Here is a 6,330-nt window from a genome sequence, read left to right on the forward strand (position 1 = left end):
CGCTCTCACACAATCTCCTCTCTCTTTTGCAATCAGAATATAGATCTACATAGATGCAATACAATTTCCTCATATATAGCGAGGGGTTGCCTTCTAGGGCAAAAAAACCTAAATTAAACATAACCTCTATCATTAGATCTCTGCCTAATGAACGGCCCAGATTGACTACGAAATTACAACATTTTACAAGGCAATTTTACATCTATTTTTAGCTTCGGGGGCGCTACCCTCGATCCCCCTAGACCCCCCTTGCAATGCAAATATTACGGGCAGCGTTGCCGCCACATTACAAACTGGGGTCCAATGCGGTGATACCTCTGAATAAAAAATATAATCAGGCTCCACACCCAACAATCTCCCACTTGGAGACTGATTGTAGCAACTCCACCATTGCTTCATTCGCTGGACAATGAATCCACTTTGGACCTGGATATTTCTCATCTTCATCATCATACTTGAAGACCAATTGAAACCGAGAAAAATCTCAATTTCTCCCTGGTTACAAATTTTGTTAACATATCTACAGGATTCTGGCTAGTGTGTATCTTTTCCAGCTTCAACTGTCCATCTTCCTACACTGACCGTATAAAATGATACTTGAGTTGTATATGTTTTGTCTTGGAATGAAATGCAGAGTTCTTTACAAGATGTATGGCACTTTCGCTGTCACTATATAACCTGCCCAACTCCTGCTTCTTACCCAATTCATCGAGAAACCTTTGTAACCAAATCATTTCTTTACTAGCCTCTGTAGCAGCAGCATATTCTTCTTCCATTGTTGAGAGTGAAACAACACTTTGCAGTTTTGAAACCCAACTGATAGTTGTTCCACCTATAGTAAACACATACCCTGTTGTGTTCCTCCTGTTATCTCTATCACCCGCCATATCTGCATCAACATATCCCTGTAGAGCAATGTTTGAACCACAAAAGCATAATGCTTGATTTGTGGTACCTCTCAAATCCATGAGAATCCACTTCACCGCCATCCAATGTTTTTTTCCTGGATTGTTCATGCACCTGCTTACAACTCCCACTGCATGTACAATATTATGCCTTGTGCAGACCATTGCATACATTAAGCTTCCAACTTCTTATGCATATGGAACTTTAGACATATAATCCATTTCTTCCTTAGTCTTGGGACACATTTCCTTAGTTTGAAATGGCTAGCCAAAGGTATACTAACTGGTTTTGCATTCTGCATATTAAATCTTTTCAAAACCTTTTCTATGTGCTCACTCTAAGACAATGTTAATTTTTTATTCTTCCTGTCTCTAGTTATTCTCATACCAAGGATTTGTTTTGCAACATCCAAATCCTTCATTGCAAATGAGTTTGGAAATTTTCTTTTGAGCACATTTATTTCCTGCATGTTAGAACATGCAACATGCATGTCATATACATACAATAAAAATATAATATAGCTTCCATCATTTTTCCTTTTGAGATAAACACAATGATCAGAGTGACATCTAGTATAACCTTGTTCAGACATAAACCTGTCAGATTTTAGATACCAGTGCCTTGAAGCCTATTTTAAGTGATACAAGCTCTTATTCAGCCCGCACACTAGTTTCTCCTTCCCTTTGACCTCATATCCTTGTGGTTGATGCATATATATCTCTTCCCGCAAATCCCCATGGAGAAAGGTTGTCTTTACATCTAAATTCTCAAGATGCAAATCTTCAGCTACTACTAGACTTAAAATAGTTCTGATTGAAGTCATTTTAACAACAAGAGAAAATATCTCATCAAAGTATATACCCTTTTTTTGTGCAAACCCCTTCACCACAAGTCTAGCTTTATACCTTTTTCTGCCTCCATCTTCTTCCTTCAACCTGTAAACCCATTTATTCTGCAATGTTGTTTTACCTGCAAGCACCCTGACTAAGTCCCAAGTCTGGTTATGTGCTAAGGAGTCCATCTCTTCTTTCATGGCTTTCTCCCACTTCTTCCTAGTTTCTACCTTCACTTCTTTTTCATAAAATTCTGGTTCACTAGAATCAGGCGAAAATACATAATATAATGAAGGAGAGTATTGTTTAGGGGGTCTACTTATCCCGATAGATCTTCTAACACCACTTTCAAGTGTTTGAGGTGCTTGTTTCTATTGTGGTTGTTCTATTTGTTCTTGATGTTGATCATTATGATTTTCAGGCACCTTCACTTTATCTGTGATCTCATCAAGCACGGTGTATTCTCTATTTTCCTCTTCCTATTTCTTTTCCTGCAGTTGATCCTTATACAAAACCTTTTCATTGAATATGACATCTCTACTCCTAATGATTTTGTGTTTTTCATAATCATAAAATTGATAACCAAAATCATTAACACCATATCCAATAAAGGTACATTTCTTTGATTTTGCATCAAGCTTTTCTCTATATTCTTTATTAATGTGGAAAAAGGCTTCACAACCAAAAGTCTTTAGAAATGAGTATTTTACCTTTTTACCTGTCCATGCCTCCTCTGGAATGCCACCATCATAGGAACTTGAAGGCCCTATGTTTATTAGATAAACAATTGTATCTACAACATCTGCCCAAAATTGGAAATGCAATCCTGCATGCAATCTCATGCACCTTGCACGCTCCATGATTGTCCTGTTCATCCTTTCTGACACACCATTTTCTTGTGTTGTTCCTGGAACTGTCTTCTCTCTACGAATTCCATTCCCTGAACAGTACCTATCAAACTCTTTACTGCAATATTCACCTCCATTGTCTGATCTAAGACACTTCAACCTTTTTCCTGTCTCATTTTCAACCAAAGATTTCCATTTCTTGAAAGTATCAAATACATCAGATTTATTTCGAATATAATAAATCCAGTTTTTTCTAGTTGCATCATCAATAAAAGTAAAATAATAACAAGAGCCACCGAGAGATGATACCTGAGCAAGTCCCCATACAAATGTATGCACAAGCTCTAATTTTTCGCTTCTTTTCTTTACCAACTCTGAGGAATCTGACTCTCTTCTGTTTTCCATAAACACAATTCTCACAGAATTTTAAATCAACATGCTTCAAACCTGACAACAAATTTCTTAAGTGAAGAATTTTCATCCCCTTCTCACTCATGTGCCCAAGCCTATGATGCCACAATGCCGTATCTTCTCCTATAGAGGTTAAATCATTAACATAATTAGAAATACCATTGCATAAATACAATGTACCAACCTTTTCTCCTTTTGCTATTACCGGGGATCCTTTAGTGACCTTCCAGGTTTTATATGTAAAAGTAGTCACAGAGACCTCACCTCTCAACTGCCCTGTTGAAATAATATTTTTCTTCAGATCTGGAACATGCCTTACCTCCTTCAAAAGCCATTGATTTCCATTCTGCTGTTTTATGAAAACTGTACCCATTCCAATGATTTTACAGGGATTATCATCACCCAATCGAACCTGTCCAAAATATCCTTGAACATAATCATGAAAATGGTTCCTATCAGGTGTGGCATGGAATGAGGCCCCTGAATCTACCACCCAGGCATCAATAATATTTTCTAATGAAAGAATCAAAGCATATTACAACACATCACCTGTCATATTCGCTTCATTATTGTTTTCTTGCTGCGCATCTCCTTCTTTTCCCTTCCGAGACTTGCAGTCTTTCTTCAAGTGTCCTTTCTTCCCGCATTTCAAGCACACTATCCCCGGTCTGGACTTGGATCTTCCTTTCCTTGACTTACTACAATATCCTAGCTCTTTCCTCTTTCCATTTTCCTTCTCCTAGTCTCTGTAGTCAAAGCATTACTTGATGTCTCACTAGAGCTTTTCCTTCACTTTTCCTCTCTAAGGATTGAACCGACAACATCATCAAACTTTAAAGTACTAGATCCAGAGATAGAGTTACTAATGGCCATAACTAAACCATTCCAACTTTCTGGCAATGAGCATAGAAATAACAGAGCCCTAACTTTATCATCAAAAGTTACTCCTACAGAACTTAACTGACTGGTAATTGTATTAAATTCATTTAAAGGATCAGCAACAGATCCACCTTTTGACATATTCATATTAAATAAATGCTTCATAAGAAATACCTTATTTGAGGCTGAGGGTTTTTCATACAGTTTGGCTAATGCCTTCATTAAACCCTCTATTGTCGTTTCCTTTGAAATATTAAAAGCTACCGACGCCTCTAGGCATAGTCGTATTGTTCTAAGTGCCTTTCTGTCGAGAATAGCCCATTCTATCTCTGTCTTACTTGTCGGCTTCTTTGTCTTTCCACTCAATGGTAGGTACAGATATCTCTGATATAGATAATCTTCCATCTACATCTTCCATGGCTGGTAGTTTTGGCCGTTAAATTTTTCAACCCTAAACCTACCATCTTCTGCCATTTCTCCCACTCGAACTAGGAACCCTCCTCTCCTGCGAGTTTATCAACCAAATAGAGCTTCGGCTTTGATGCCAGTTGTCAGAAAATTATATATTACAAAGCAATGGAACACACAAAATATATTGCAAAAATATAAACACAGAAAACACATAAAACAAGAGAGACACAGATATACGTGGTTCACCCAATTTGGGCTACATCCACAGAGAAACAACCAGTCCTTCATTTTATATTATCAAGCAAACTGAAGAGATACAACCTACAACAGATCCACTATAATTGCCTCTTCGCTCTCACAAAATCTCCTCTCTCTTTTGCACTCAAAATACAAATCTACATACATGTAATACAATTCCCTCATATACAGTGAGGGGTTGCCTTCTAGGGCAAAAAACCCTAAATTAAACATAACTTCTACCATCAGATCTCCACCTAATGAATGGCCCAAATTGACTATGAAATTACAACATTTTACAAGGCGATTTTACATCTATTTTTAGCTTTGAGGGCGCTACCCCCAATCCCTTGCTGGGGGGGGGCTCCAAAACATCACAACCGCCCCCCGGACCCCCCTTGCAGCGCAAATATTATGGGCAGCGTTGCCACAACATTACGAACTAGGGTCCAATGTGGTGATACCTCTGAATAACAAAGATAATCAGGCTCCACACCCAACATTGCAGCTGTCTTTAGAGGGAATTGAGCCTTCTTGATGATTCTCTAACGAAGTTAAGAGGAACATGATTAGATATGCATTCATGACCTATAGCTACTATGTTTACTACATTCTTGACGAAATGTGTATCATGTGACTGGCATGTTTGAGCAAGTCCTAGCCTTAGTATTCCTCATAAATTCTTTTTGTCATTCTAGAATGAGTTCTAAATAGTTCTAGGTGGTACTTGGAAGCAACCTGTAGTTCAGCCTTGAAAAAGTGGCACATATCTCACAACTGCACCCTATGAAATGGACAATTTTGGTTATAACCGCATGCAAGAAGGCTCATGAGTGTGGTTGGAGCCTTCAAACTGCATGCACAATGTTTCAATCATGTGGTTGGGGCATAAAGACTAAGAATCGAAAGTTACAACTTAGGGATTGATCACCACTGGTTGTTGTTAGTCACTTGGGTGATCTAGTGTCTATGAGGGATGACAATATGTTTCTAGTTAGTAGACCCCACTTCCATGACTGGAACATGGAGTTTGGGTCATACCATAGTAACACTCAGCTCATGTTTACCGTAGAGAGCTTGTAAAAGTGCGTAAATGTGGGATGGGGTGGTTACAAAAAACAAACTTCTTACATTAATTCATTTCCAACTATGTTGAGATCACAAAGGGTTTCATGTGCCTTCTCAAAAATGATATACCATTTGTATGGGATTCCTAAGCACAATTACCTTTCGATGCCTTGAAAAAGGCCTTAGTGTCAGCCTCATTATTGATCCCTCCTAATTATGCTTGGGACTTCATTTTATACCTCGCAACCTGTTATTCAATTCTCAGAATCATTCTTGTCCAAGAGGAAAAGGACCATGGTGAGCATGTCATCTACTACCTTAGAAAAGTATTAGTGGGGAAAAAATTTGTTATTCGTACATTGAAAAGTTTGCTCTAGTTTTCTTCTTCGTTATTTAATAGCTTAGAGACTATATCCTCTTGCATAATATCACCTTCGTCACTAACTCCAACCCTATGCACCATTTTCTTAGTAGACAAGTCAATGGGGGAAAGTATTCCAAATGGATTATTATCTTTCATGATTTTCATCTAGATTTTATGGTCATCAAATATAAGAAATAATTAGTCTTCACAAAGATGTTAGCTGACCTCCCTCCTACTAGTGATAGAACAATGATTCCCGATTCATTTCCTAATGAGTCTTTTCTCTTTATTATCTCTTCTAATCCATGGTATGGGGATATCTGCTCTATCTCTAGACCCAATAGTTTCACCCCAAGTTATCTTATGATGCCCA

This window comes from Pinus tabuliformis, chromosome 3_1, assembly GCF_031772625.1.
Source record: "Pinus tabuliformis cultivar Carrire ecotype Pingquan chromosome 3_1, CPIR1, whole genome shotgun sequence".
Classification (NCBI taxonomy): domain Eukaryota; kingdom Viridiplantae; phylum Streptophyta; class Pinopsida; order Pinales; family Pinaceae; genus Pinus; species Pinus tabuliformis.